Raw genomic sequence first — 23,078 nt, forward strand, 5'->3', positions numbered from 1 at the left:
GACAATGTGGATAGAGAAGTCAAGTTCATTTTCAAATCCATAGAGACTCAGATTATCAATAAAAGGTTTAATCCTTTAGGGATCTGTATTAAAAACGAACAGGTAGAATACATATATAATGTGTCGTACTTTTTCCTCTTGAAATAGGAGAGTTTGCTACTATCTTTCCCTCTTTAAACAGCAGGTTGTGCTCTCTGCTTCTGCTTCCTTACAGTATCCGCTCATGCTCCGGTCCCTTCTGGGCTGGTCTGCCTGCCTGTTTGAGGAACAGTCATGACGTTCTGGCGCATCTTCTGTTCGGTTCTGCTCTTTGATCCCTGTGTTAGTCGCCATTTCTCCTTTCATGAAATACTGGGGCTTCTATAACCCTGAGCTTTTCTGGCTCTCCTTCTTTAATTACTCCTTCAAATGTTTTTTCCTCCTATTTTTGTTTGGAGAATAGCTGTCCTCCCATTACTAAATAATGGCCTTCCCTAAGATCTGTGTCTTTGAAATTCTTTTTTTAATGTCTTTCTGCCGTCTTGATTTCAGCAGTGGCCTCTAAAGTGATCTCTCTCAACCTCCTGTCTCTGCTCCGACAGTGCTCTAAGCCTCAGCGCGTGTTTCCACTGCCCGCTTCACACATGGTGCTCCCGCTTCTCTTACTAGACCTCTTGGTCACCTGTGCTCACAGTCTCAGTGCAGAACCGGACTCTCTGCCTCTTCCTTGCTGCTTAGTCAGGGATCAGGTCCTTTCAGCTCTACCTCTGATTCATGAATGTTGTCATCTTCTCTTTTCTAATTCTCCCACCATCATCCAAGTTTAAGTTCTTCAACATTTCACCTGAAATATTGAAGGACTCTCCCCACTTAGTGTGTCTCCTCACTCTTTTTTTCTATCTACCAATTGCTATCAGCTTGTATTTTCTAAAAGGTATAATTCTGCCTGTACTGTCAGTAACTCTTTGTTAGCCTATCAAAGCAAGGATAGATTCCTCTAATAAGAAAGTCTCTCAGCAGTATAGCATTAAGTGACAGCTTTGCTTACATCCACCTACTTCTTTCTCTCTTAAACACTTACTAAACACCTATTCTACACCAGGGACTGTATCAGGCGCTGAGAATACGAAATGCTCAGTAAAAATGGGTTCCTTACTTTACTCTCAAAGAAGGATCTGTTTAGAGGTGAGTACACAAAGTTAATGCAGTCTGAAAAGTGGTGTGTGACTGGGAGAGTGTGTCGGTGTCACCAGAAGGGCTCCATAGTATTGTTAGAGCAGAGAATTGTCAAAGTGGCTTCACATGGGAAACGGTGTTTCAGTGGCGTCTTAAAGGATGAGTAGAAGATTGCTGGGGCTTCCCAGGAATCTTGGGAAAAGAATTGCCTTACCAGTTGGCTCAGTGGTAAAGAATCCACCTGCTGTGATGCAGGAGACCCTGATCCCTGGGTCAGGAAGATCCCATTGAGAAGGAAATGACAACCCATCCCAGTATTCTCACCTGGGGAATCCCACGGACAGGGGCAGCAGAGGAAGCCTGAAATGCGGAGAACGTACAGAAGACAGAGGAAGTAGTTTCGTGTGGTTTGAACTCAAGATGTGAGAGCGGGTTTGAGTGACAAGACTGAAAGAGAGCTTGTTTGTGAAGAACTCTGGATGCCATGGTTGGGAGTTTAGACTTCATTTTGTGAGTAGTTGGCAGTCTCTAGAAAGTTTGAATCATAATTGTGTTTTGTGACAATCAGTGTGGCAGTGATGTGAATGATAGTTTGGAGGGGGGAGCTACCAAAAGCCCTGGCAATTAGGATACTCTTAATTGTTTCAGTCAAGAAGTAATGAGAATTTCAAGGTAGGGATCAACTTATCTGAAGTTGCAAAAACCTTTAAGCATTGATCATTCAGCAAATATATAATTTTCTTTTTCATACCCCTTTGCATATATGATACTCTTGAGCTGATTTTTAAATTGACCTGTGTTTTTCCTCCATCTGCTCATATTATTTTTTTCTAGGCTTGTTTTTCCCTGTTCTAGTTTAAGGCCCCAGAGCATTAATTTTTGTTCTATAGAATATTACTTTTCGGGGATTCCTGTTGATCTGTGTAGCAACAGTCACAAAGGAGAAATCAAAAAATAAAGAACATGGTCCTCATGTTAGAGAAATGGAGTGAGGACGCAGGGAGCTTGTAAGGTTGTGGGAGTCGTTAAGCTTGAGGTAATAGGATTCAGTCAGAGTGATGATAGAAATACAAAGGAAAAACTGGTGTAGGTGTGTTGTGAAGGAAGAAGGGACACTGATTTGTGACTGGGTGTTGAAAAGAGATAATGTTGCCCACATTTTTTATCTGGATAGCAGGGATGATAGTGTTGGGCATCGTGAAGAGCAAACAGAAGTAATTCTTTGAATCTGGTTGAATCTAAGTTTTCTAAGTTTAAAGAAACATTAGCAGTGATGTTCTGCTGTGTTGCTGCTCTCTTCATTTCTTTACAGATAACAAATACTTTTGCACATTGTCTTTCAAGCCTTAGCACGCTGAAAAGGGGATACTATTAAAAAAAGAAAGGAAAGTATTGCTTCTTTTAGAAGAGTAGTAGTTCGAAGAGAAATGAATAGTATTCTGCACATGGTTATCTTCTGTTGCACTTTAATGCTGTGTAAGATTTAGAAAATATAAAAATGTTTGAAGTATTTCTGCAGGTCTAATTCTGACACTTTTCCTGAAAGATGGTATCTCATATATTAAAATTTATTCCTAAAAGAATGGAGACCTGTGAAGATGCTCATTAAGCAGAACTTGATGTTTCCTTATTAATAAATAAATGTTAGTATGATTATGTCCTTAGAGAAATACCTTATAGTGAGATAATGCCACCTCCATAATCAATATTAAACTGACTAATGTTAATGCTTTTATTAAAGTTCTTTTCAACTCTTAATTGATGGTTGATTTAGGACTTTGCAATATTTAAAATATTTCAACATGGTATATTGAAAATAAAGTTGTCAGTCTCAGTTGCCCAGTCTCTCTCTCTTTTTTTTAATCTCTAAATTTTTTAAAATGTACTAGTCATCCTTCATTGGGCATTAATTCTCAATTAGGATGTAAAAGGATGCAGTAGATATGAAGTTCCTCAAAGAGAGGTACAGGGTAAGATGGTCATGGCAAGAAAGGCAGAGTGCCCCCTTCACCCTGGGCCCTGATCAGCGGTCCTTACACACCTGTCCATATTTGAGTTTCTTGTAGGAAACAGTGGTTGGAAAGCATGTCAGCTGCCGGCACCGTAGAAACCCCGAGGGTTCTCCCTTTGTCGCACTGATCACTTGTTGTTACGCCGGTAGTTACCTCTTTGAAATGCTCTGACGGTGCTTTTGGGGGTAAAATCTTGCATCAGGATCCAGGTCGGCAGCTCCTTTTTTTGGCATCTGTGAATTTCTTCTTCACTGGCACAGCTGACACCCTCTTGGTGTCTCGGATGTTCATTGCCACCCAGTCTTTTCTGCCTATTCTGATTTTCACCTTTAGCCTTTCCTCTGTTAGCTGAATTCCCTTTAAATGAATTGTGTTCTTTTAGGCCCATTCCAAAATTTTGGGTTCTGGCTGTAGGCATCTATTGTTCAGAGACAAACTAGTAGGTATGAAAGACAGAGTTGTTTCTATCCTGTGGAGCGATTACAAAGGGACCAACCGATTGTTACCCGTCCCTTGAAGCTCTGGGAGGAGTCCTCAGGGCTCGGCCCTCCCAGCTGCAAGGTCTGCTAGCAGTGTGGCAGGTGACAGTCGCTTCTAGGTCTGCAGAGATTTATTTTTTAGACGGAGCAGCCTTTAGAAGGCCCTCCGTTGCACTAAAGCAGTTGCCGTTCCCAGCTTGAAAAGGAGCTTCATCTTCACTGTTGGTCTCTCCTTGGACTGCATTGAGACTGTTTTCCCACACCCACTGCTTTCTTTAGAGAAGCCCACAACTCCTAGTCTCAGAAACATGCTGCAGGCCTTGCCCTCAGGCTCTTTGGTTATTGTGCTCCTCCTGAAGGGGAGACAGACAGTTTCTTCTCATTCTCTTCAGTTGGCTGCCTCCTCATAGTGAAGACACCTTTATTCTTTTCTTAGTTTAAGTTTGGTTTATATTCTCCTTGCGTACTTATTTGATCATTCCCCAGTTTGGATGCTTTCAGATTCAGGTAGTGGTTTGTGTCATTGCAGCTGCATATGATTTTGTGGGAAGAGCATGCCCCAAGATTTCCAGTAGCATCTTTCAGTTGTGGCTCAGACAGTGAAGAATCTGCCTGCCTGCAGTGTGAGACCCCTGGGTTCGATCCGTGGATCAGGAAGATCCCCTGGAGAAGTGAATGGCTACCCACTCTAGTATATTCCATTTTTTCCCCCTCCCATTCTAGTATTCTGCCTGGAGAATTCCATGGACAGAGGAGCCTGGTGAGACAAGGTCCATGGGGTTGCAAAGAGTCAGACATGATTGAACGCTTTCAGTTTCATAGTGACATTTCAATTCCTGTCTTTATCCTCCATCCTAATACTTCTCTCCTGTTCCACTGTTTTATAGGTTTATAAGGTAATTTCCAATCCAGCTGTCTCAGATAGAAATTCTAGTTTAACCTCTGAGTTCATCTGCTTCCTTCCTTTCCTCCCTCTTTTCCACTTTCCCATCTATTATCTATTTTTTTGTGATTAAGTGTCAGAGGAGGTCTGATTTAACAGTTTTAAAAGTTTTAAAACTTTTTAAAAGATTACATAAATGAGACATGCATAAGTTCTTATATACAATTCTGAGCAGTATGCAGCAAAGCCCAAGGCCCTCTTCACTATCCTCATCCCACTCCCCTCCTTACCACGCTCCCCTCCACCCAGTTGGCATCTCACTGACCTTTACGTTACCATCAGGCTATTGATTTTTAGGATATATTTTTATAAAATTATACATAATGAGAATACTTGCCTCAAAGTCTGTGTGAGGATTAAATGGATTAGTACATGTTAAGTATGTATAACGTGTTAGATTTCTTACTGCATAGTATAAAAACATTGTAAGAAAAAGTAAACTTAGAGCAAAGACAGTTCAAACTATGAAATAAACCCGAAATATTGGGAAAAGGGGGGCTTTTGAGTATACTGAGGTTCCCCGTTTCGTGACTTGAATCTGAAGTTCTTTTCTCTACCATCTAGAAATCACCAAAAGATGGTGATACGGGGAACAAAGTTCCTGAGCTAGTACTAGGATTGTTGGCTTAGTAGTAGCTGGCAATAGGTTTGGAAATGCATTGGTTCAGTTCAGTTCAGTTCAGTTGCTCAGTCGTGTCCGACTCTTTGCGACCCCATGAATCGCAGCACAGCAGGCCTCCCTGTCCATCACCATCTCCCGGAGTTCACTCAGACTCACATCCATCGAGTCCATGATGCCATCCAGCCATCTCATCCTAAGTCATCCCCTTCTCCTCCTGCCCCCAATCCCTCCCAGCATCAGAGTCTTTTCCAATGAGTCAACTCTTCTCATGAGGTGGCCAAAGTACTGGAGTTTCAGCTTTAGCATCATTCCTTCCAAAGAAATCCCAGGGTTGATCTCCTTCAGAATGGACTGGTTGGATCTCCTTGCAGTCCAAGGGACTCTCAAGAGTCTTCTCCAACACCACAGTTCAAAAGCATCAATTCTTTGGGGCTCAGCCTTCTTCACAGTCCAACTCTCACATCCATACATGACCACAGGAAAAACCATAGCCTTGACTAGACGGACCTTAGTCGGCAAAGTTAATGTCTCTGCTTTTGAATATACTATCTAGGTTGGTCATAACTTTTCTTCCAAGGAGTAAGCGTCTTTTAATTTCATGGCTGCAGTCACCATCTGCAGTCATTTTGGAGCCCAAAAATATAAAGTCTGACACTGTTTCCACTGTTTCCCCATCTATTTCCCATGAAGTGATGGGACCGGATGCCATGATCTTAGTTTTCTGAATGTTGAGCTTTAAGCCAACTTTTTCGCTCTCTTCTTTCACTTTCATCAAGAGGCTTTTTAGTTCTTCTTCACTTTCTGCCATAAAGGTGGTGTCATCTGCATATCTGAGATGATTGATATTTCTCCCGGCTGTCTTGATTCCAGCTTCTGTTTCTTCCAGTCCAGCGTTTCTCATGATGTACTCTGCATAGAAGTTAAATAAGCAGGGTGACAATATACAGCCTTGATGTACTCCTTTTCCTATTTGGAACCAGTCTGTTGTTCCATGTCCAGTTCTAACTGTTGCTTCCTGACCCGCATATAGGTTTCTCAAGAGGCAGGTCAGGTGGTCTGGTATTCCCATCTCCTTCAGAATTTTCCACAGTTTATTGTGATCCACACAGTCAAAGGCTTTGGCATAGTCAATAAACATCAGAAATAGATGTTTTTTCTGGAACTCTCTTGCTTTTTCCATGATCCAGCAGATGTTGGCAATTTGATCTCTGGTTCCTCTGCCTTTTCTAAAACAGCTTGAACATCAGGGAGTTCACGATTCACGTATTGCTGAAGCCTAGCTTGGAGAATTTTGAGCATTACTTTCCTAGTGTGTGAGATGAGTGCAATTGTGCGGTAGTTTGAGCATTCTTTGGCATTGCCTTTCTTTGGGATTGGAATGAAAACTGACCTTTTCCAGTCCTGTGGCCACTGCTGAGTTTTCCAAATGTGCTGGCATAATTAGTGCAGCACTTTCACAGCATCATCTTTCAGGATTTGAAACAGCTCAACTGTAATTCCATCACCTCCACTAGCTTTGTTCGTAGTGATGCTCTCTAAGGCCCACTTGACTTGGTAGATGCATTGGTAGATGTCAGTATACTTATAAAGAACTTGTAGAGTTTATTATGTGATTTTATAGTTGATTTAACTCCCCAATTATGTTTCCCTTAAGATACTAATATTTTTATTCCTTTCATTCACTTATTGAACACTTAATGTTTTGCTCAGTAACATGCTAGAAAATAGAGATTATAAGCAGTGCAAGATAAGTCAAAAAACATCTCCTGATTAAATAAGTGTTATTAGAAGAGGGATCATGTCTGTTTCATTTACTGTTGTATAATTGGTGTGAAGCAAATACCAAATAATTAATAAAAACTTCATGAATGAGTGTTCTTTGAGAGCTGTGGTACAGTACAAGTACACATAGGCCTCCAAAATGACTGCAGATGGTGACTGCAGCCGTGAGATGAAAAGACGCTTACTCCTTGGAAGAAAAGTTATGACCAACCTAGATAGAAGATTCGTGCTCTGGGTACAGTACAAGTACACATAGGCCAGCTCACTGAGCCTGATATGTAGGAATCAGGGATTGCCTACACAGCGGAGGAGCAGAACAGGTCTGAAGAGTGAATTGTAGTTAACCTGGTGGGAAACTAAGGAAAGAACGAAAAGAATGTGCAAAGGAGTGTGAAAGGGATGCCTGTAAATATAGAGGCTTCAGTGACTCCACTATAGTTGGATCATTGTAAGGGTATGAGAAGTGAGTGGGAGGATGGCGTTAGAAAGCCTGGCAGAGGCCAGATCATAACAGTTCTTATGTCTTGGTAATTTCATCCTATGAAATGAGAATATTCATATATATATTTTTAAAGCAGAGACCATGACAAGGTCATTTAGTTTTAAAAGTTGTAAATTAAAATGTTAGTCACTCAGTCGCGTCCGACTCTGTTTGACCGCATGGACTATAGCCCGCTAGGCTCCTGTGTCCATGGAATTCTCCAGGCCAGAATACTGGAGTGGGTAGGCATTCCCTTCTCCAGGGGATCTGCCCAACCCAGGGTTTGAACCCAGGTCTCCCGCATTGCAGGCAGACGCTTTACCGACCGAGTCACTAGGGAAGCCCTTTTAAAAGGTCAGGTTTGGTTTAGAAATTAGCGTTTTATTAAGTTACCATTCTCTAGATTGTATAGTTCAAATAATCATAGCCATATTTTTTGTCAACCAATACATTTCAGTTAAAACTGAATGACAAACAGTATATACAGACACGCATTTGGAAACTTAAAAACCTACAGGTCAAAAATAAAATGATAATGCAAGTCAGAAAACAGCTAGAGCTAAACCGTAAAGAAAATTAGGACATGTTAAACTTGTGTGACATGTTGAAGGCTTACATTCAGTTCAGTTCAGTTCAGTCACTCAGTCATGTCCAACTGTTTGCAACCCCATGGACTGCAGCACGCCAGGCCTCCCTGTCCATCACCAACTCCTGGCGTTTACTCAGACTCATGTCCATCGAGTCGGTAGTGTCATCCAACCATCTCATCCTCTGACGTCCCCTTCTCCTCCCACCTTCAGTCTTTCCCAGTGTCAGGGTCTTTTCAAATGAGTCAGTTCTTCACATCAGGTGGCCAAAGTATTGGAGTTTCAGCTTCAGCATCAGTCCTTCCAGTGAATATTCTGGACTGATTTCCTTTAGGATTGACTGGTTTGATCTTGCAGTCCAAGGGACGCTCAAGAGTCTTCTCCAACACCGTAGTTCAAAAGCATCAGTTCTTTGGCACTCAGCTTTCTTTATAGTCCAACTCTCACATCCATACATGACTACCGGAAAAACCATAGCTTTGACTAGACAGACCTTCAGCCATTGTTTCCACTGTTTCCCCGCCTGTTTGCTGTGAAGTGATGGGACCAGATGGCCATGATCTTAGCTTCCTGAATGTTGAGTTTTAAGCCAACTTTTTCACTCTCCTCTTTCACTTTCATCAAGATACTCTTTAGTTCTTTGCTTTCTGCCATAAGGGTGGTGTCATCTGCATAGCTGAGATTATTGATATTTTTCCTGGCAATCTTGATTCCAGCTTGTGGTTCATCCAGCCCAGCATTTCTCATGATGTACTCTGTATATAAGTTAAATAAGCAAGGTGACAATATACAGCCTTGACATACTCTTTTCCCAATTTGGAACCAGTCTGTTGTACTATGTCCAGTTCTAACTATTGCTTCCTGACTGGCATACAGATTTCTCAAGAGGCAGGTCAGATGGTCTGGTATTCCCATCTCTTTAAGACTTTTCCACAGTTTGTTGTGATCCACACAAAGGCTTTGGCATAGTAAAGCAGAAGTAGATGTATTAAAAGATTAAAATATTGATGAAGTAATTTAATCTAGGAAAAGAAGAGCAATATAAACTGAAGTGAAGTAAAGTAGATAATAAAGATAAAGGCTGACACTTGTAGAGCATCTGTTACATGTACCAAGCACCGTTCCCTGTGCCTTACAAGGATTATCTCATTCATAACAACAGTGTGAGGTGTAGGTACTATTATTATTCCCACTTTACAGATGAGAAAACTGAGGCTTCTAGCTAATGAGTGATAGAATTAGGTTTGAAATTAATGGGGGAAAAGACTTTTATGATATGATGGAGAGAATTGACATATTCAAAAGTTGGTTTCCTGAAAAAACTAATAAAATGGACAGACCATTTGAATGACAGATCAAGAAAAACCCAGGAAGCACAAGTAGTGTTGGGAATGGAGGGGAGGACATAACCTCAGATATAAAAGAGATTTTTTAAAGATAAGAGATACCTTGAATAGCTTTGCTGCTGCTGCTGAGTCACTTCAGTCATGTCCGACTCTTTGCGACCCCATAGACGGAGGCCCACCAGGCTACCCTGTCCCTGGAGTTCTCCAGGCAAGAACACTGGAGTGGGTTGCCATTTCCTTCTCCAATGCATCATTTTACAATATTTTTTCTTTTTTTTTGTTTTACAAATTAAATAAAACAACAGTTTAAAAAATGTTACTTAATAAAATTGATTATGGCTAAACAAAAAACCTAGATATTTCTTTTATTATTAGGGAATTTTAATTTGTAGTGAAAGATCTGCCACCTCCTGCACACTCACTGATAAGCCCATGGCTCAGATAATTTTAAAGGTGAGTACTGTCAGACTATTCATGTGGTAGATATGTCCAGATTTACACAGACTATTTAAGAGAATAGCAAAATAAGGTTCCTCGGCTTATTCTGTGTGAGTAGTATAACCTTGATACTAAAAGTAGGCATGGATAATATGAGAAAATAATTATAGGTCAGTCTTTTTTATGAACATGGATATAAAACCTAACAAAATGTTAGCAAAACAAATCCAGTGGTGTTATTGAAACATGGTCATGTCTGTAATACTGCAATACAATTCTGATACTGCCTACCTACTGTTAAGTGTCAGACTCCACAGATTTAAGGGCACAGCCCCCAACAAAACTGTGCTCACTTGAGATGCCAGTCGCAAGTCTGGGTGTCCCAGGTTCCTCACACTTCTGACTGACTGGCTGCAAATCCAGAAGGATTCCCATGACCACCCTCCCACCACCACCCCCGCCCCTGCAGTCTGACAGTTCATTTATACGACTCACAGAACTTAATATTATAAAGATACAAATTGGGACCAGCCAAATGAAAGAGACACACAAAGTGAGGTTGGGGAGGGTTCCAGATGTGGAGCTTACATGCCTGTTTCTCCTGGAATCAGGATATGTCATCCTGGCTATGTATCAAATAGGTCACTAGCCAGGAAGGTTATCTGAGCCGTGGTGTGCTGTTCTTATCGAAGTTTCATTAGATAGCCATGACTGAACGATTGGCCACATGATTGAACTCAATCTTTAGCCCTATCCAAACTCCCTGAAGATTGGACTGGCTCAAAGCCCCAACACTCTAACCATATCACTGGTCATTTTGGTGACCAGCCCCCATCCTGAGTCATTCATTAGCATAAACTCAAGTGTGATCCATGAGGCTTGTAAATAACAAAGACAGTCCTGTTACCCAGGAACCAGGCACAGAGACCAGACAATTATTATTTAATAATGACAAAACAGAATTTATCCCAGAAATCCAAGAATGGTAGTGTGTTAATTATTATTGCTGCACAACAGCTCATCCTAAAACCTAGAGACTTGAGGTAATGAAAGCTTAAATTAACTTACAGGAATTCAGGAGCAGTTTACCAGGTGGTTTTGGTTCAGGGTATTTTGTGAAACTGTAGTTATGTCAGCAGGGGCTGCTTTCATCTGAAAGCTTGACTGGAGGAGAATCCGCTTCAAAGATGGTGCATTCTCTTGGCAGTTGGCAGGAGCCTCTGTTCCTCCCTGCGTGAGCCTCTCTACAGATTCTTTGAATATCTTTGCACAATGGCATCTGGCTTTCCCCAGAATAAATGGTCCAAGGAAGAGAGCAAGGAGAGAGCTGCATTGCCTTTCAAGACTTGGTCTCAGAAGTCATGCTTTGTCACTTTCACTTTATTCTGTTTGTTAGTAGGGAGTCCAGCCCACTTTTGAAGTAATTAGATTCCATCTCTTGAAAAGAGGAATATGAATGAAGTTGTGAATGCCAGAACTACCATAGATGGGTTACTCTTTAAGAGAGCTCTTAATATGGATTATTGCTAATTAATTTATGCATTAGCACATTGAAGGAGGAAGCCATTGTGATAATATCAGTGAGTGGAGAAAAAACTCTTGATGAAATTCAGCGCCATTTATGATGAAAACTCTTAGCAAATAAAGAATAAAAGGGGACTGTAATGTGAGAAAGAATATCATTAAATTTATGATTAATTTAGGAAAAATTGATACACATGATCTTGAGGTTTTCTGTGTATCATGTGGTATATTTTTCCATGTGTTAAGTTTATTCTCCATTCTTCAGCAGTATTTTAAAATTGTTCTTAAATGCCGTTTGGAAGTACCAAATGGAAAAGTACAAAATCCCAGAGGGGATTACCAAAATATCTACCTAACTACCATTAGACCCAGAATCCCACTTCAGGAAATCTGTCCTTCCGAATTATTTACCCCAAAACAGTAACAAAAGCATCTATTCCGGTTTATTTATTGCGGCGTTATTATGATATCGAAACATGGGGACAGCCTAAATGTCCATCAGTGTGAGAAAGGCTATGTACAGCTATAAAATATTCATAAAATGGAACACTGTGCAACAGTGGAAGTGGATTAAAAGGAGCTGTGTGTGGCTATGATGGAAACCACAATGTTGAGTGAAAAATAAGCAAAATATTAAAATATACACAAAGTAATAGAATGATACAATTTTTATGCATCTGTAGCAAATTTAGCAGTATGTAAAACAGTATTGCTTGGGGTATATACCACATAAAGTATAAAAGTATATAAAGACAGCAGTGTTAAATGGCACAATCAGAACAGTGGTTCCCTCAGTTCCAGAGAAAGTGTGCAGCTTCAGTGATACTTGCCCTGCTTTACTCAGCGCCTAGATAATTCTTAGGTGATGTCTTTAAGGCACTGTATTCAGTGAGTGTAGTTCATAGACTCATAGGATATGAGAGAGAGAAGTCTTCATGGTATTATATATTTTAATAAATCAGTTTAATAAAATTAAATGGTTATTTTATTTCAGATGAGGAAACTAAGGTCTAGAGAGTGAAATGAGTTGTCCAAGATCAACTAGCCAATTAGACAGAATTTGCAACTGAATCCTAGGTCTCCTGACTCTAAGACTATGTTCCTTACAATCCTTTCTTTAATAAAAGTGTAAGTTGATAAGTAGTTAAACTAGATATCTTAGAGCTGAAAGAAAGATACTAGAGGGGAGAAAAGGACACATTAATGTCAAGTCTGCCGCAGAACTCCTTTGTAAAACCATTCTCAACTAGCACATTTTAACCCCAAAAATGTTCTGACAGTGTAAAGAGAAGGGAGACGTTTCATCTAAAAGGCGGAAAACTTGCTAGATTTCCAAGTGTTTCACAATAATACTCCCGAATTTGTGACCTCGAGTGTTGTTTCTTAGACCTGTAGGTTTGCAGTATTTAGTTTCCTGTAGTTTGTGGTTCATGCTTGTCAGGGAAGGATTGTTAGCAACCTGATTTTAACACCTTCTAGTCTTATTCAAGGCCTTTGGTGAGTTTCAGTTTAATATAAATATGACCTTTGAACTCTTCTTTGTCTGCTTTAAGTGTAGACAGTGTCTCTGCAGTTGAGTGTAGATAATGCTTTGAAGTTCCCTTCATCAGACCACATTGTTTGTTCCCCAAAAAGGACTGTATTTTCTTTTTGTCTGTGGTTATTTCCACAATTATTTAACTTACTAAAACTGTGGGGTATTGTCAGATTATAACCCAAGCCATTGTTTGCCTTAAGCAATATTTTAGATCTTGGAAAACAGTGTTTACTTAAACACATCTTTCTTAAGACCTTTTAATTTGTATCTTAAACTTGAGTATATCCACTGAAAACAGTGGGAAAAAATTGTGTTGTGTTTTTTTTTACTGGATCTTGACACAAGTCAGGACTCAAAGTGAACCAAAGGAAGTGGTGTGGTTTTTGTATCATTTCAGTTGTGTTGAGATAAGGAAATGGAATAGTTTATCCACAGCGGAGCCCTTATGGGAAAGTCTCATTTGCATATGAAAGTAAAAGGAATTGGCATGAGGTTTTAATTCCTTCTGTTGTACTCAGTCATTCCCTCAGCAAATATTTATTTAGTACCAGCTGTGTGCCAAGCACTGTTCTAGTTGCTAGAAATACAGAGTGAAAAAGTAGAATTATACCCCTGCCCTTACAGAGTGTGCATTCTGGAGCAGGTGGCAGGCAATAAAACAAATAATAAATTATATATTAAATTACAGGGTGACAAGTGCTGAAGAGAAAAATATCAGGGAAGGAATATGGGAATGCCAGGGATGCAGATGGTATTACAGTTTTAAATAGGGTGAGCAGGAACACTAAATAAGAAAGGGATATTGACTAAGCACTTGGAAGAGGTCAGGTGGCAGGTCATCCAGGTAGATAGATGTCTTGGGGAGGAATGTAATGGGGAGAGGACCTTGCTAGTGCAAAGGTCCTGCAGCAGGGCCTTCCCTGACGTGCTTGAAGAACCGGGAGGCCCTTGCTGCTCAAGTAGAGGAGCTGCAGTCACACTGGCCGCTGCAGACGTCGGCATTAACTCTGGGTAAGTTGGGAAACCACTGGGAGTCGTGAAATGGGGAGTGATGTGATCTAATAGGCCTTCTATCACCACTTCGGCTGCTGTGTTGAGAATATACTTTGCGTGGATATGGGTCGAAGCAGGGAGTCCAGTTCTAGGAGACTTTTTCAGTAATCTAGGCAAAAGGTGTTAGCGGCATGGACCAGAGAGATAACTGGATGTCATGAGAAGTGCATGATATATTTTGAAGGAAGCACCAACAGGATTTGTTGACCTCATGGACTGGAGTATGAGAAGGAAGAAGGGAGTTGCTAAGAATGACTCCAAGGTTTTAGGTCTGGGAAACTAGAAGTAGAGAGGCTGTTGTGTTGGGAAAGACTGAGGGTCTAGCAGACTTGGGGGATAAAAGGAGAAAGACCGGAGCAATAAATTATACAGCTGCTAATTATATAAGTAAATTTTTATGCTGTTTGAGCTATCTCTTAAAAGTAATTCTTCCTTGAACCAGTCTCTTTTTTTGGCATATGTGTTATCTAGTATCTTTTCTGAGATATTTGGCTTAAAACACTACTTTGATACTGACCTAACTCAGAATATTCAAGTATACTTTCTCCTTTAATCTTCTGTTATAACAGAAAAACTGACTCTCTCTGACCTAAAAAATAAAGAGAATTTATTGGCTGTTAACTGAAAAGTCCCTAAGCAATTCAGACATCAGGCAGAGTTGCTTAAGCAACTCATTGGTAGCTCCAAGGATCTGGCTTCTTTTAGTCTCCTGGCTGTACCTCTGGTTTCCCTTCAGGTCCCAACGTAGCTGCCAGAAGCCGCAATTTTCTTGTTCATATTCAATCTGAAAGAAAGACTGTCTCGACAGGCCCCCTTGAAAGTGAAAGTGAAGTTGCTCAGTCATGTCCGACTCTTTGCAACCCCATGGACTGTAGCCTACCAGGCTCCTCTGTCCATGGGATTTTCCAGGCAAGAGTACTGGAGTGGGGTGCCATTTCCTTCTCCAACCCCCACCTTAGACACTATGTAAGAACAGTTTACCCCTGAACTTTTCATTGTGGCATAGAAGATAGAGAATGCTAATTGGCTTGGCCGAGGACAGGGCCTCTACTCCTGGAGCTTCAGGGAAACCTATATACACGGCATTTTTGAAAGCTGTAGATAGAGAAAAAAGTGGAGAAAAACGCTTGATTTTTAAAATCCTTTTGCATTGTACAATCTCTTTGGTTAGCACAGCAAGAATATGATTGTTTTTGTAAAGTGGTCGAATGAGAAGAAAAAAAAGTCAAGTAAAAATGAAGTTGCATATCAGTTTAAGATAATTTTGCTTCTAAGAGGCTTAAAACTATTGCTTTTTGAACATCCAGAACCTCAGAGGAGCCTTCAGATAATGATGGAATCTGGGAAATTCCCTGACAGTCCCGTAGTTGGAATTCTGCACTTCTAACTACTCTGGTAGGTTCAATCTCTGGTCAGGGAGCTAAAATCCAGCAAGCCTTGCAGTGCTGCCCACCCCCTCCACCAAGAAAAAAGGAATCTGATTGGTCATTCTAGTCAAGACTAGGTGTTTCTCAACAAGGAAAGCCTGTTGGCATTTGGTTGAGCCAGTTCTCTGATTTGAGGGTTGTCCTTGCACACTGCGCTGTATTTTCCGTTTGGGTCTCTGGTTACTCTGTGTCCTGTCATGTCCCAGTTATTGGTCCAACCAAAAGTCACCGTGTATTTCCAGATTTTCTTGCAGCTGCTGATTTTCTTAGGGAGGTACAAAATTGAAAAAGCTTGTGACTTTCTGGAAAAGTGTTTCAAATTGAGAGGATAAATGCAGATACACTTTGATTTGATTTCCTGAGTGAGATATGGGTTTGCTCTTTGTTATTCTTGAAGTTCTGCTTTGACTTTTTTCTCCCTGGTTCTAGAGATTAGTTAATATTCTCCTTAAAAATTGATTTAGCATTTGAATTAAGCTTTTTTGGCCACAGGGTTTTACTAAGTTAATTACAAAAGTTTTTAATTAAATGTAAAGATGCTTACTCCTCCTGGAAGGAAAGTTATGACCAACCTAGATAGCATATTCAAAAGCAGAGACATTACTTTGCCAACAAAGGTCCGTCTAGTCAAGGCTATGGTTTTTCCAGTAGTCATGTATGGATGTGAGAGTTGGACTGTGAAGAAAGCTGAACACTGAAGAATTGATGCTTTTGAACTGTGGTGTTGGAGAAGACTCTTGAGAGTCCCTTGGACTGCAAGGAGATCCAACCAGTCCATTCTAAAGGAGATCAGTCCTGGGTGTTCTTTGGAAGGACTGATGCTAAAGCTGAAACTCCAATACTTTGGCCACCTCATGCAAAGAGTTGACTCATTGGAAAAGACTCTGATGCTGGGAGGGATTACGGGCAGAAAGAAAAGGGGATGAGAGAGGATGAGATGTCTGGATGGCATCACCGACTCGATGGACGTGAGTCTGAGTGAACTCCGGCAGTTGGTGATGGACAGGGAGGCCTGGCGTGCTGCAATTCATGGGGTTACAAAGAGTCAGACACGACTGAGCAACTGAACTGAACTGAACTGAATGTTGCTAAGGAGAAGAAAACTCTGTTTTGATAGCCAAATTCAAGCATTTTGACTTGGGTCACATGGGTTAGAAGGACCAACCAGTCTTGAACAAATTTCTAACTTTGATAGGTTAAAATTATTTGTGGTCAGAAAAATGAAATGTACTGAGTCTAGAAGAACTCATCCCTAAAGTCAGAATATCTTAGAATACTCTCTGAATATCTATTAAAGCTCACTTTATAAGCACTTAGGAAATGTTAGGTGTCTTTGATGAAATGAATGTATATAAAAATATCTATGTGGTACGTGTGGGTATAGTCAGTCACTTGCTCTCTGAGATCTGTTTTCTGAAAATATTTGTATCAATCAGGGCCCAGTCAGGAAGGTTGAAACCACACTGGTTATTTTAACAGAGAATTTCGTGTAAGGAATTAACTACACAGGTACTGGAGGATTGAAAAGCCAGAGGAACATTGGAACTAAAACAGAAGTACTAATTGTGGGAAACAAATACACCCCTAAAGGTTGAAGTTTCAGAACCTAAAAGCTTGGAGAAAAACTGCCCTTGTGGAGCCCTGACCCAGTCCTCTATGAAGGGAGCTTAGAGCCCGGCTGTGCTGGCCCCCAGGGACCTGCTCTGGGGTCTTGAAGCACTGGCACTCCCGTCTGGGTCTGAACAGGGCCCGCAAGGCTGGTTCTGGGAGTGTAGAAGGAAGCTGAGAATTGAGTCTCCTGCTGCAACCATGGCAAAGGATATTGTTCAGGTAATTCTGACAGGAGCAGCAGACAAGATCAGGAAGATGCAAGTTCCTTCTTCCTTCCTCCAGCCCTCTCTAGTTCCCGTGTTGCCAGAACCTATCAAGAAGCCAGCTGGTAGAAGACTTGTTGTCAGGTAAAAAACTTGTCCCAGGTCAGCGTCACATAGCAGAGTGCTTAGGTTGTTTGGTGGTTTCTTTTTTTTGAGGAGGGGGGTGTGTTGTTTTGATATAGCTGAAAAGCAGTAGTGTAATAAGGAGCACAGTAGTTTTCTTTTTTTCTCAGTATCTATCACTCTTGACTGAGGGAGTGGAATTTGGGCCTTCTCAGCAGCAGACTTGCCACTTACTGGTTTTGTGAACTTGAGCAAGTTTCTTTTTTTTTTTTTAAATATGGAACACTTAACGAATTTGCGAGTCACCCTTGTGCAGGGGCCACGCTGATCTTCTCTGTATCATTCCAATTTTAGTCTCTGTGATGCCGAAGCGAGCACTTGAGCAAGTTTCTTAACTTTGCTGAGCGTCGCTCTCTTCTGTGATGATGAAATAAAATCTTATGTGTGTCGATGTTACATGACTCAGTAGAAAACAGCTTCCTGTTTCCCTTTTGATGTGCTTGTCCTTAGTCGCTCAGTCGTGTCCGACTGTTTGCAACCCTATGGACTGTAGCCCACCAGGCTCCAGGCTCCTTTGTCCATGGGGATTCTCCAGGCAAGAATCCTGGGTGGGTTGCCATGCCCTTCTCCAGGGGATCTTCCTGACCCAGGGATTGAACCGGAGGTCTCCTGAATTGCAGGTGGATTCTTTGCCGACTGCGTAAGTACAGGTGTGATGTGCTTACTTGTGGCTTACTGGATAAAATGCTACACTTGGGAATAAAAGACCTGAGTTTGTAGTTTTCCCTTCAGGTTGCTAGCTATGTAGAATTCAGCAAGTCACTTTAGCTTCTTGAACTTGTCTTCTCTTTAAAAGTAGGAATAATTTTACTTACTGTAAGGGTCATCTATATATGGTGTGAAAGTGAAGTTGCTCAGTCATGTCTGACTCTTTGAGACCTAATGGACTGTAACCTACCAGGCTCCTCCATCCATGGGATTTTCCAGGCAAGAATATTGGAGTGGGTTGCTGTTTCCTTCTCCAGGAAATTTTCTTGACCCAGGGATTGAACCTGGGTCTCCTGCATTGTAGGCAGACACTTTACCATCTGAGCCGCCAGGAAAGCCCAATATATGGTGTAATGCATGTAAAACTAGCTTGTACATCATAAAACTGGTGATATGCTAATGACATAAAGTTGCCACTAAATACTATATATGAGTTTCTCTCATTTAATTGGCATAAAAGACTTAGATCTATCTTACGTTCTACCTTGAACCAGTCACTAGCCACATAACACTGACTTTCTCTCTGTAAAAATACTCTGCAGAAACAAACACAGCGTTGTTTACCGTTGCCCATAATACACCTACGTGTGTGCGTGCTGCCACTTCTGGCTTGTCCGACTCTTTGCGACCATATGGACCATAGCCTGCCAGGTTCCTCTGTCCGTGGAATTCTCCAGGCAACAGTACTAGAGTGAGTTGCCCATACCCTCCTTCAGGGGATCTTTCCAACCCAGAGACTGAACCTTTGCATTGCAGGCAGATTCTTTACCACTGAGCCACTGGGAGAGCCCTGTTGGGGTGACCAGCTTCTTGTCCCTCCTGGACATTTCTGCAGCCGCTCTACCTGTTTTGTTGCTGTTTATTTCTTTCCTTGTCATTTGTGCTTGTTCTAGAGGAGAGACCGAAGAATAATACCTAGGCCCCTTCAGTTAGCTGCTGGCGTTAAGCATCTCTTCTGACCACTGATGTACCAGTGGGTGGACAGCATAAACAAGTTCTAATTACTTGTGAGGCTTTTTGTTTGATATGGTTAAACAAACAAACTTTGAAGAAATGGTATTTTAAAAATAGATTGTCTCCTGTTTTTTGAAAGAGTTCATAAACCAAGAAGCATTTGTTTGTACATCTACTTCTGAGGCCCCTGGTGAGGGGTATAAAGCCTCTAAGCACATCAACTGTAATAATGCCTTACTGGTTTGTCTTGCATCTCTGTTCCGGGAAGAATTTCACTTGTGTTGGGGAGAACAGTTTCTTGGCACAGAAGGAAAGTAAAAGATTTTGAATGAAGAGAGGGTAATTGAGCAGAAAAACAAAGGTATAAATATGTTCAATTTGCTTTGAATAAATAATTGAACATTGGGAAAAGGGAAGGTCTAGTTAGAAGGTAATTTCAGGGGTGTTGATAAAATTGGTGACCTCAGGTGGGATGGAGACACAACAATTAGAAATGTGTTTGTAAAGTGGGACTTCCCTAATCCTACTGTAGGTCAGAAGTTAGCTCTGTGATTGGTTCTTTTTGCTCCTTTTTCAGGCTTCCCAGAAGACCTCATTATGAATGTCTTACCCATCACAAGTTTCCACAGCATGGACTCTAAGGCAGGCTTTTTGATGAGATTCCTGTGTATTACCACAGATAACTCACATAACTTTATTTAAGCATGTTATTTTCTTAAGGTTTTATGTTTAGATATGAGTGACTGTTTTTTACACTAATATAAAAATAACCTGAGTAGTGTTGCTCCATTTGTATATGTATATATTAGTTTAGGGAGTGATGGGGGTGGAAGTTAGAAACGGGGAAAAGACGGATGAGATGCTTGTTAAGGGAAAAGACAATATTCTTATGCTAATCCAAGCTTGGGATCAGGAGCAAAGCAGCCGTGCAGACAATGGCTGTGGAGCCAGACAGTCTGCAGTGAGTCTCGTCCTTCTCAGAAAGCTTGTCAGACCCGGCGCCTGGAGCTGCCTAGGGGGAGGGACCCCTGGAAGGGAGAGTGTTCTCCTTACTGCTTTATGCAGTTGGCAGTTGGCCAGCTTGTTGAAAATTCCCAAACCTCACTACTAGAAAGTAAAAATTAGGGGTGGAGGGCTTAACGGGAAGCGGAAAGAATGACTTTAGTCTGTTTTTTCAGCTGACTTTGGCCTTTTCCTGTTTTTTTTTTTTTTTTTTTTCTTTCATCCTGATAGAACTATTGGTTTAACTTTCTTGTTATTTGCGAAGCTTTAAATTTTTTTTATTTAAGAATAATTTATATTTTATTGAGTAATGTTGTCATAGTCTTAATTTCCTGAAGAACCCACCAATCTGTGTATACAGGAAAGGAATGTAAATCTATTTAGATTCCTATTTGGACTAACTAATAATAGCTTTTAAACACCAGCATCATTTAAAAATTTTGATCATGTGGCATTTCAAATGTCATTTCTGTATATTCTTAACATTGTATGATGAGATATTTTTAATTTTAATATAAAAATTCCAATGAACTATTCTAGGAATTTAAAAATACTTTTATTTTCAGGTATTAGGATTATAAAATACTCAGTTTCAGGAATGGTTGCAAAATAACTATTTTTGTTATATTATGATTATAGAAAAAGTCAATATGCTGGGACAAATAAAGGGGAAGTCATCAGTATTTTTATTATTAATTACAACAGTAACAACTGACATGTATTTACTGAATGCTTAATACTTAGATCCAAGGTGCTAACTCATTTGGGTTAGTAATACTGTTCCCATTTTGTGGCTAAGGAAACGGAGACCTAGATAGCTTGAATAACTTCCCCCAAAATTACGTAGCAAATAAATAGTGGAGCTGATTTTTGAAACCAGTAGACAGACATCAGAATTTACTTTCTTCAGTTTGCCAGGATATTATATGAAATATGTGCCTTTATATATAGAGCACACAACTAATGTTATCTTTATGGACTCCGTAGTTTAAAAAGGCGGATGTAACAGTGTGTAGTGTAGAACGAGGGACAGTTTCTTCCCCCCACAAAAAATAAACCTTACTTGCTGAGGTCATTTAAATATAAAGAACATATTTTTGAATACTCTTTTGAAAGAAAGATGTTAGTCATATTATCCAGTTAGTTCTTTGGGCGTTATGACTGTTTATGTTATACCTTTTTTTTTCTTTTTCGGTTGCACCACGAGGCTTGTGGGATCTTGGTTCCCTGACCGGGACCCAGCCCAGGCCCGTGGCAGGTAAAGCACGCAGCCCTGACCACTGGCCTGCGAGGGCACTCCCTATTTATGTTATGCTTTTATTGTTATCCTCTGACTCAACTACGCTTTTCAGACTTGTGCCTTTTGGTTGACTGTGCAATAACTTACAGTGACCAGGCTTTTATTATTTCAACAAATTTCTCAGAATGACTGTATTATAGCAATGAATATTATCTACTGCTGCCCAGCAAATTACCAAAAATCTTAGTAGCTTAAAACATCCAACATTTATCATTTCATACATTTTCTAACCATTAGGAGTCTACCAAAGGCTTAGTTGGATGGTTCTAGTTTAAGGTCTCCTAAATTGAAGTTAAGATACCTGTGAAGCTGCAGTTACTGGAAAGCTTCCCTGGCACTGACCGGTCCGCCGCCAAGGTGGCCCACTCACGTGATTGCTGGCAGGAGGCCCAGTTCTTTGCCACAGGGGCCTCTCCATAAGGCTGTCTGGGTGTCCTTATTACATGGCAGCCAGCTTCTTCCATCAGAGTATTTCAAGAGTGAGTAGGGAGGAATCTGAAATGCCTTTTATGATCTAGTTTCAGAAGACAAAATCTGTCTTTTCCATTTTATTTTAGTTTGTTAGAAATGAGTCTGTAAGCCCACTGGGAATTCAGGAGAGGGAATGAGGCTGCGTCTTTTGAAGACAGTGTCAGAGCATTTGTAGACATACTTTAGGTCACCACAGTTGTCTTTTGGTAGATCGGTGGGGTTTTCTTAACTGAAAAATACCACTTATGAACAGTAGTTTATAACCCAGCTGTGGTAATACACACTACATTAATACTGTACATGACAGAGCCTGGATCATGAATTTACTTTATTGGTGAATGCCAAATAAATATATGGGATGTTAATGCTTTTGTTATACAGTTTTTGAATGAACATTGATGTTCTGGCACTGTTTTCTCTTTCTGTTCTTAGAAGGCTGTTTCATACAGGGCCATAGCTTTAAATATCTCTATGTTGTTGACTGACTTCCCTGGTGGCTCAGAGGTTAAAGTGTCTGCCTGGAATGCAGGAGACCAGGGTTCGATCCCTGGGTCGGGAAGATCCCCTGGAGAAGGAAATGGCACCCCACTCCAGTACTCTTGCCTGGAGAATCCCATGGAGGGAGGAGCCTGGTAGGCTACAGTCCATGGGGTCGCAAAGAGTCGGACATGACTGAGCGACTTCAGACAGATTTATATCTTCAGCCTCAGAAGTTTCCTTTAAGTTTCAGAACCAGATGCCCATTAGACATTCCCTTTGAGTAGTTACAAATGTCTAAAGTTGAACCGTTGATCTCTTCTTCCCACTCCTTTCAAAGTCCGTTTGGCCCCATTTCAGTAATTGCTGGTGCCAGAAATGTAGGAATTTTTTTTTTTTTGACTCCTCTCTCTCCCTTACCCCCATGTCTAATCCGTCACCAAGGCCTGCTGAATCTGTGGAGTATGTCTTGAGCCCATCCACCGTAGCACTCCTGCCATACTCCTGACCACCACTGTCCCTCTCCTAAACTGCTGCAGTATCCTTCTTAGTGGTCTATCTGCTTCTCCTTTTGTTCTCTCCGGTCCGTTGCATAGAAGCCAGATAACCGCGTTCCCATCCCATTTAGGTTTCAATCCCAAATCCACACATGGTCTTGCCTGACCTGGCCCTTGACTTTTCGGCCTCTTCAACCTCAGCGTTGAGCATATTGCCCTCTTTCTCAGCATTTCAGAATCATTGTTCTTCTTGGCCTCATAGTCTTTGTGCAGGCTGTTCTGCTGC

At 40.9% G+C, this 23,078-nt stretch overlaps 1 protein-coding gene and 1 non-coding gene across 7 annotated transcripts in view; one reads left to right on the forward strand and one right to left on the reverse strand.

Moving 5' to 3' along the window:
• BMPR1A (bone morphogenetic protein receptor type 1A) overlaps positions 1-23,078 on the forward strand; it is a 145,178-nt gene that overhangs the window by 87,791 nt on the left and 34,309 nt on the right. Inside the window, exon 1 of one of the 6 annotated variants that reach the window (XM_060406338.1) lies at positions 985-18,782. The exons of the other annotated variants lie outside the window; for them this stretch is intronic. The gene's annotated coding sequence lies outside the window, so the exon portion shown is untranslated. Of the gene's footprint in view, positions 1-984; positions 18,783-23,078 lie in introns of those variants that run through there. 6 annotated transcript variants of the gene reach the window in all.
• LOC114110893 (U6 spliceosomal RNA) lies at positions 17,595-17,701 on the reverse strand. Its single transcript, XR_003587062.1, has one exon. It is a non-coding gene; the product is annotated as a U6 spliceosomal RNA (small nuclear RNA).

This window comes from Ovis aries, chromosome 25 (assembly GCF_016772045.2).
Source record: "Ovis aries strain OAR_USU_Benz2616 breed Rambouillet chromosome 25, ARS-UI_Ramb_v3.0, whole genome shotgun sequence".
Lineage (NCBI taxonomy): Eukaryota > Metazoa > Chordata > Mammalia > Artiodactyla > Bovidae > Ovis > Ovis aries.